General features: G+C 56.7%; 9 non-coding genes across 9 annotated transcripts; all 9 read left to right on the forward strand.

Moving 5' to 3' along the window:
• The first annotated feature begins 212 nt into the window (after positions 1–212).
• On the forward strand, positions 213–331 carry LOC140412656 (5S ribosomal RNA). The gene has a single exon (XR_011941844.1). It is a non-coding gene; the product is annotated as a 5S ribosomal RNA (ribosomal RNA).
• Positions 332–1,025: 694 nt separating this feature from the next.
• On the forward strand, positions 1,026–1,144 carry LOC140412657 (5S ribosomal RNA). Its single transcript, XR_011941845.1, has one exon. It is a non-coding gene; the product is annotated as a 5S ribosomal RNA (ribosomal RNA).
• A 694-nt stretch (positions 1,145–1,838) lies between these two features.
• On the forward strand, positions 1,839–1,957 carry LOC140412658 (5S ribosomal RNA). The gene has a single exon (XR_011941846.1). It is a non-coding gene; the product is annotated as a 5S ribosomal RNA (ribosomal RNA).
• Positions 1,958–2,651: 694 nt separating this feature from the next.
• Positions 2,652–2,770, forward strand: LOC140412659 (5S ribosomal RNA). The gene has a single exon (XR_011941847.1). It is a non-coding gene; the product is annotated as a 5S ribosomal RNA (ribosomal RNA).
• Positions 2,771–3,464: 694 nt separating this feature from the next.
• LOC140412661 (5S ribosomal RNA) lies at positions 3,465–3,583 on the forward strand. Its single transcript, XR_011941849.1, has one exon. It is a non-coding gene; the product is annotated as a 5S ribosomal RNA (ribosomal RNA).
• A 694-nt stretch (positions 3,584–4,277) lies between these two features.
• On the forward strand, positions 4,278–4,396 carry LOC140412662 (5S ribosomal RNA). The gene has a single exon (XR_011941850.1). It is a non-coding gene; the product is annotated as a 5S ribosomal RNA (ribosomal RNA).
• A 694-nt stretch (positions 4,397–5,090) lies between these two features.
• Positions 5,091–5,209, forward strand: LOC140413561 (5S ribosomal RNA). Its single transcript, XR_011942725.1, has one exon. It is a non-coding gene; the product is annotated as a 5S ribosomal RNA (ribosomal RNA).
• Positions 5,210–5,903: 694 nt separating this feature from the next.
• Positions 5,904–6,022, forward strand: LOC140414688 (5S ribosomal RNA). Its single transcript, XR_011943822.1, has one exon. It is a non-coding gene; the product is annotated as a 5S ribosomal RNA (ribosomal RNA).
• A 690-nt stretch (positions 6,023–6,712) lies between these two features.
• LOC140414855 (5S ribosomal RNA) lies at positions 6,713–6,831 on the forward strand. Its single transcript, XR_011943982.1, has one exon. It is a non-coding gene; the product is annotated as a 5S ribosomal RNA (ribosomal RNA).
• Positions 6,832–7,500: the final 669 nt, after the last annotated feature.

Genomic DNA, 7,500 nt, shown 5'->3' on the forward strand with positions numbered 1-7,500 from the left:
AGAAGAAAAAAGAGAGCTCGGTGGGGATGGCATGAAGGGGAGCGAGTATCAGGCATATAGGCTAGAATTAGCAGGAGAAGGAGAGAAAGAGGAGGAGAAGTAGAAGTAGAAGTAGAAAAAGAGAGAGAAAAAATTGAAAACAACCGGAAAGAAGAAGTGGCGAGGGTGCTAGGGTGGCCAGCTTGAATAGGCGAGAAGACGGTGCTGCAGATGCCTACGGCCATACTAGTCTGAAAACGCCCGATCTCGTCTGATCTCGGAAGCTAAGCAGACTCAGGCCTGGTTAGTACTTGGATGGGAGACCGCCTGGGAATACCAGGTGCAGTAGGCTTTTGCGGCCAGCAGAGACTGCTCACGCCAAGCACTCTCCACACCAGAGGCAGGCCAACCTTTTGCTGCTCTCTGCGTCCTCGCCATTCCTCCCAACACTTGCCTGCGGGCTCAACTCAGGCAGGCGGCTTGGTCGGGCCATTCAGCTGCTGCAGCTTTGCCGGGCCTTTGCAACGCAGCACGGTTGTGTGCCTTGGCGTGCTGCACTTTGATGGGCACGCCAGCTGGCCCGTGTGGCCGCAAGCCAGTGTGTCGGCAGGACGTTCTCTCTCCTAGCCTGAAGGCGCCGCATGAATGCAAGTTGTGGCATTGGGGCTGGTGTGGAAAGCGAAGGAAGAGAGAGCTGGCTTGCATTGCCTGCCTGACCCTTGTGCTGGCTGTGCTGAGAGAAGTGCGCAGCGTTGCAATGTGGAAAGGCAGCAGCGTGCAGGCGGCAGGCTGGTGTGAGGTGGGCGGGGCTTGCAGTTTTCCTTGGGGAGGTGGAGAAGAAAAAAGAGAGCTAGGTGGGGACGGCATGAAGGGGAGCGAGTATCAGGCATATAGGCTAGAATTAGCAGGAGAAGGAGAGAAAGAGGAGGAGAAGTAGAAGTAGAAGTAGAAAAAGAGAGAGAAAAAATTGAAAACAACCGGAAAGAAGAAGTGGCGAGGGTGCTAGGGTGGCCAGCTTGAATAGGCGAGAAGACGGTGCTGCAGATGCCTACGGCCATACTAGTCTGAAAACGCCCGATCTCGTCTGATCTCGGAAGCTAAGCAGACTCAGGCCTGGTTAGTACTTGGATGGGAGACCGCCTGGGAATACCAGGTGCAGTAGGCTTTTGCGGCCAGCAGTGACTGCTCACGCCAAGCACTCTCCACACCAGAGGCAGGCCAACCTTTTGCTGCTCTCTGCGTCCTCGCCATTCCTCCCAACACTTGCCTGCGGGCTCAACTCAGGCAGGCGGCTTGGTCGGGCCATTCAGCTGCTGCAGCTTTGCCGGGCCTTTGCAACGCAGCACGGTTGTGTGCCTTGGCGTGCTGCACTTTGATGGGAACGCCAGCTGGCCCGTGTGGCCGCAAGCCAGTGTGTCGGCAGGACGTTTTCTCTCCTAGCCTGAAGGCGCCGCATGAATGCAAGTTGTGGCATTGGGGCTGGTGTGGAAAGCGAAGGAAGAGAGAGCTGGCTTGCATTGCCTGCCTGACCCTTGTGCTGGCTGTGCTGAGAGAAGTGCGCAGCGTTGCAATGTGGAAAGGCAGCAGCGTGCAGGCGGCAGGCTGGTGTGAGGTAGGCGGGGCTTGCAGTTTTCCTTGAGGAGGTGGAGAAGAAAAAAGAGAGCTCGGTGGGGACGGCATGAAGGGGAGCGAGTATCAGGCATATAGGCTAGAATTAGCAGGAGAAGGCGAGAAAGAGGAGGAGAAGTAGAAGTAGAAGTAGAAAAAGAGAGAGAAAAAATTGAAAACAACCGGAAAGAAGAAGTGGCGAGGGTGCTAGGGTGGCCAGCTTGAATAGGCGAGAAGACGGTGCTGCAGATGCCTACGGCCATACTAGTCTGAAAACGCCCGATCTCGTCTGATCTCGGAAGCTAAGCAGACTCAGGCCTGGTTAGTACTTGGATGGGAGACCGCCTGGGAATACCAGGTGCAGTAGGCTTTTGCGGCCAGCAGTGACTGCTCACGCCAAGCACTCTCCACACCAGAGGCAGGCCAACCTTTTGCTGCTCTCTGCGTCCTCGCCATTCCTCCCAACACTTGCCTGCGGGCTCAACTCAGGCAGGCGGCTTGGTCGGGCCATTCAGCTGCTGCAGCTTTGCCGGGCCTTTGCAACGCAGCACGGTTGTGTGCCTTGGCGTGCTGCACTTTGATGGGCACGCCAGCTGGCCCGTGTGGCCGCAAGCCAGTGTGTCGGCAGGACGTTCTCTCTCCTAGCCTGAAGGCGCCGCATGAATGCAAGTTGTGGCATTGGGGCTGGTGTGGAAAGCGAAGGAAGAGAGAGCTGGCTTGCATTGCCTGCCTGACCCTTGTGCTGGCTGTGCTGAGAGAAGTGCGCAGCGTTGCAATGTGGAAAGGCAGCAGCGTGCAGGCGGCAGGCTGGTGTGAGGTGGGCGGGGCTTGCAGTTTTCCTTGGGGAGGTGGAGAAGAAAAAAGAGAGCTAGGTGGGGACGGCATGAAGGGGAGCGAGTATCAGGCATATAGGCTAGAATTAGCAGGAGAAGGAGAGAAAGAGGAGGAGAAGTAGAAGTAGAAGTAGAAAAAGAGAGAGAAAAAATTGAAAACAACCGGAAAGAAGAAGTGGCGAGGGTGCTAGGGTGGCCAGCTTGAATAGGCGAGAAGACGGTGCTGCAGATGCCTACGGCCATACTAGTCTGAAAACGCCCGATCTCGTCTGATCTCGGAAGCTAAGCAGACTCAGGCCTGGTTAGTACTTGGATGGGAGACCGCCTGGGAATACCAGGTGCAGTAGGCTTTTGCGGCCAGCAGTGACTGCTCACGCCAAGCACTCTCCACACCAGAGGCAGGCCAACCTTTTGCTGCTCTCTGCGTCCTCGCCATTCCTCCCAACACTTGCCTGCGGGCTCAACTCAGGCAGGCGGCTTGGTCGGGCCATTAAGCTGCTGCAGCTTTGCCGGGCCTTTGCAACGCAGCACGGTTGTGTGCCTTGGCGTGCTGCACTTTGATGGGCACGCCAGCTGGCCCGTGTGGCCGCAAGCCAGTGTGTCGGCAGGACGTTCTCTCTCCTAGCCTGAAGGCGCCGCATGAATGCAAGTTGTGGCATTGGGGCTGGTGTGGAAAGCGAAGGAAGAGAGAGCTGGCTTGCATTGCCTGCCTGACCCTTGTGCTGGCTGTGCTGAGAGAAGTGCGCAGCGTTGCAATGTGGAAAGGCAGCAGCGTGCAGGCGGCAGGCTGGTGTGAGGTAGGCGGGGCTTGCAGTTTTCCTTGAGGAGGTGGAGAAGAAAAAAGAGAGCTCGGTGGGGACGGCATGAAGGGGAGCGAGTATCAGGCATATAGGCTAGAATTAGCAGGAGAAGGCGAGAAAGAGGAGGAGAAGTAGAAGTAGAAGTAGAAAAAGAGAGAGAAAAAATTGAAAACAACCGGAAAGAAGAAGTGGCGAGGGTGCTAGGGTGGCCAGCTTGAATAGGCGAGAAGACGGTGCTGCAGATGCCTACGGCCATACTAGTCTGAAAACGCCCGATCTCGTCTGATCTCGGAAGCTAAGCAGACTCAGGCCTGGTTAGTACTTGGATGGGAGACCGCCTGGGAATACCAGGTGCAGTAGGCTTTTGCGGCCAGCAGTGACTGCTCACGCCAAGCACTCTCCACACCAGAGGCAGGCCAACCTTTTGCTGCTCTCTGCGTCCTCGCCATTCCTCCCAACACTTGCCTGCGGGCTCAACTCAGGCAGGCGGCTTGGTCGGGCCATTCAGCTGCTGCAGCTTTGCCGGGCCTTTGCAACGCAGCACGGTTGTGTGCCTTGGCGTGCTGCACTTTGATGGGCACGCCAGCTGGCCCGTGTGGCCGCAAGCCAGTGTGTCGGCAGGACGTTCTCTCTCCTAGCCTGAAGGCGCCGCATGAATGCAAGTTGTGGCATTGGGGCTGGTGTGGAAAGCGAAGGAAGAGAGAGCTGGCTTGCATTGCCTGCCTGACCCTTGTGCTGGCTGTGCTGAGAGAAGTGCGCAGCGTTGCAATGTGGAAAGGCAGCAGCGTGCAGGCGGCAGGCTGGTGTGAGGTGGGCGGGGCTTGCAGTTTTCCTTGGGGAGGTGGAGAAGAAAAAAGAGAGCTAGGTGGGGACGGCATGAAGGGGAGCGAGTATCAGGCATATAGGCTAGAATTAGCAGGAGAAGGAGAGAAAGAGGAGGAGAAGTAGAAGTAGAAGTAGAAAAAGAGAGAGAAAAAATTGAAAACAACCGGAAAGAAGAAGTGGCGAGGGTGCTAGGGTGGCCAGCTTGAATAGGCGAGAAGACGGTGCTGCAGATGCCTACGGCCATACTAGTCTGAAAACGCCCGATCTCGTCTGATCTCGGAAGCTAAGCAGACTCAGGCCTGGTTAGTACTTGGATGGGAGACCGCCTGGGAATACCAGGTGCAGTAGGCTTTTGCGGCCAGCAGTGACTGCTCACGCCAAGCACTCTCCACACCAGAGGCAGGCCAACCTTTTGCTGCTCTCTGCGTCCTCGCCATTCCTCCCAACACTTGCCTGCGGGCTCAACTCAGGCAGGCGGCTTGGTCGGGCCATTAAGCTGCTGCAGCTTTGCCGGGCCTTTGCAACGCAGCACGGTTGTGTGCCTTGGCGTGCTGCACTTTGATGGGCACGCCAGCTGGCCCGTGTGGCCGCAAGCCAGTGTGTCGGCAGGACGTTCTCTCTCCTAGCCTGAAGGCGCCGCATGAATGCAAGTTGTGGCATTGGGGCTGGTGTGGAAAGCGAAGGAAGAGAGAGCTGGCTTGCATTGCCTGCCTGACCCTTGTGCTGGCTGTGCTGAGAGAAGTGCGCAGCGTTGCAATGTGGAAAGGCAGCAGCGTGCAGGCGGCAGGCTGGTGTGAGGTAGGCGGGGCTTGCAGTTTTCCTTGAGGAGGTGGAGAAGAAAAAAGAGAGCTCGGTGGGGATGGCATGAAGGGGAGCGAGTATCAGGCATATAGGCTAGAATTAGCAGGAGAAGGAGAGAAAGAGGAGGAGAAGTAGAAGTAGAAGTAGAAAAAGAGAGAGAAAAAATTGAAAACAACCGGAAAGAAGAAGTGGCGAGGGTGCTAGGGTGGCCAGCTTGAATAGGCGAGAAGACGGTGCTGCAGATGCCTACGGCCATACTAGTCTGAAAACGCCCGATCTCGTCTGATCTCGGAAGCTAAGCAGACTCAGGCCTGGTTAGTACTTGGATGGGAGGCCGCCTGGGAATACCAGGTGCAGTAGGCTTTTGCGGCCAGCAGAGACTGCTCACGCCAAGCACTCTCCACACCAGAGGCAGGCCAACCTTTTGCTGCTCTCTGCGTCCTCGCCATTCCTCCCAACACTTGCCTGCGGGCTCAACTCAGGCAGGCGGCTTGGTCGGGCCATTCAGCTGCTGCAGCTTTGCCGGGCCTTTGCAACGCAGCACGGTTGTGTGCCTTGGCGTGCTGCACTTTGATGGGCACGCCAGCTGGCCCGTGTGGCCGCAAGCCAGTGTGTCGGCAGGACGTTCTCTCTCCTAGCCTGAAGGCGCCGCATGAATGCAAGTTGTGGCATTGGGGCTGGTGTGGAAAGCGAAGGAAGAGAGAGCTGGCTTGCATTGCCTGCCTGACCCTTGTGCTGGCTGTGCTGAGAGAAGTGCGCAGCGTTGCAATGTGGAAAGGCAGCAGCGTGCAGGCGGCAGGCTGGTGTGAGGTGGGCGGGGCTTGCAGTTTTCCTTGGGGAGGTGGAGAAGAAAAAAGAGAGCTAGGTGGGGACGGCATGAAGGGGAGCGAGTATCAGGCATATAGGCTAGAATTAGCAGGAGAAGGAGAGAAAGAGGAGGAGAAGTAGAAGTAGAAGTAGAAAAAGAGAGATAAAAAATTGAAAACAACCGGAAAGAAGAAGTTGCGAGGGTGCTAGCGTGGCCAGCTTGAATAGGTGAGAAGACGGTGCTGCAGATGCTTATGGCCATGCTAGTCTGAAAACGCCCGATCTCGTCTGATCTCGGAAGCTAAGCAGACTCAGGCCTGGTTAGTACTTGGATGGGAGACCGCCTGGGAATACCAGGTGCAGTAGGCTTTTGCGGCCAGCAGAGACTGCTCACGCCAAGCACTCTCCACACCAGAGGCAGGCCAACCTTTTGCTGCTCTCTGCGTCCTCGCCATTCCTCCCAACACTTGCCTGCGGGCTCAACTCAGGCAGGCGGCTTGGTCGGGCCATTCAGCTGCTGCAGCTTTGCCGGACCTTTGCAACGCAGCACGGTTGGTTGCCTTGGCGTGCTGCACTTTAATGGGCCCGCCAGCTGGCCCGTGTGGCCGCAAGCCAGTGTGTCGGCAGGACGTTCTCCTAGCCTGAAGGCGCCGCATGAATGCAAGTTGTGGCATTGGGGCTGGTGTGGAAAGCGAAGGAAGAGAGAGCTGGCTTGCATTGCCTGCCTGACCCTTGTGCTGGCTGTGCTGAGAGAAGTGCGCAGCGTTGCAATGTGGAAAGGCAGCAGCGTGCAGGCGGCAGGCTGGTGTGAGGTGGGCGGGGCTTGCAGTTTTCCTTGGGGAGGTGGAGAAGAAAAAAGAGAGCTAGGTGGGGACGGCATGAAGGGGAGCGAGTATCAGGCATATAGGCTAGAATTAGCAGGAGAAGGAGAGAAAGAGGAGGAGAAGTAGAAGTAGAAGTAGAAAAAGAGAGAGAAAAAATTGAAAACAACCGGAAAGAAGAAGTGGCGAGGGTGCTAGGGTGGCCAGCTTGAATAGGCGAGAAGACGGTGCTGCAGATGCCTACGGCCATACTAGTCTGAAAACGCCCGATCTCGTCTGATCTCGGAAGCTAAGCAGACTCAGGCCTGGTTAGTACTTGGATGGGAGACCGCCTGGCAATACCAGGTGCAGTAGGCTTTTGCGGCCAGCAGTGACTGCTCACGCCAAGCACTCTCCACACCAGAGGCAGGCCAACCTTTTGCTGCTCTCTGCGTCCTCGCCATTCCTCCCAACACTTGCCTGCGGGCTCAACTCAGGCAGGCGGCTTGGTCGGGCCATTCAGCTGCTGCAGCTTTGCCGGGCCTTTGCAACGCAGCACGGTTGTGTGCCTTGGCGTGCTGCACTTTGATGGGCACGCCAGCTGGCCCGTGTGGCCGCAAGCCAGTGTGTCGGCAGGACGTTCTCTCTCCTAGCCTGAAGGCGCCGCATGAATGCAAGTTGTGGCATTGGGGCTGGTGTGGAAAGCGAAGGAAGAGAGAGCTGGCTTGCATTGCCTGCCTGACCCTTGTGCTGGCTGTGCTGAGAGAAGTGCGCAGCGTTGCAATGTGGAAAGGCAACAGCGTGCAGGCGGCAGGCTGGTGTGAGGTAGGCGGGGCTTGCAGTTTTCCTTGAGGAGGTGGAGAAGAAAAAAGAGAGCTCGGTGGGGATGGCATGAAGGGGAGCGAGTATCAGGCATATAGGCTAGAATTAGCAGGAGAAGGAGAGAAAGAGGAGGAGAAGTAGAAGTAGAAGTAGAAAAAGAGAGAGAAAAAATTGAAAACAACCGGAAAGAAGAAGTGGCGAGGGTGCTAGGGTGGCCAGCTTGAA

Source organism: Scyliorhinus torazame, chromosome 4 (genome assembly GCF_047496885.1).
Source record: "Scyliorhinus torazame isolate Kashiwa2021f chromosome 4, sScyTor2.1, whole genome shotgun sequence".
NCBI lineage: Eukaryota > Metazoa > Chordata > Chondrichthyes > Carcharhiniformes > Scyliorhinidae > Scyliorhinus > Scyliorhinus torazame.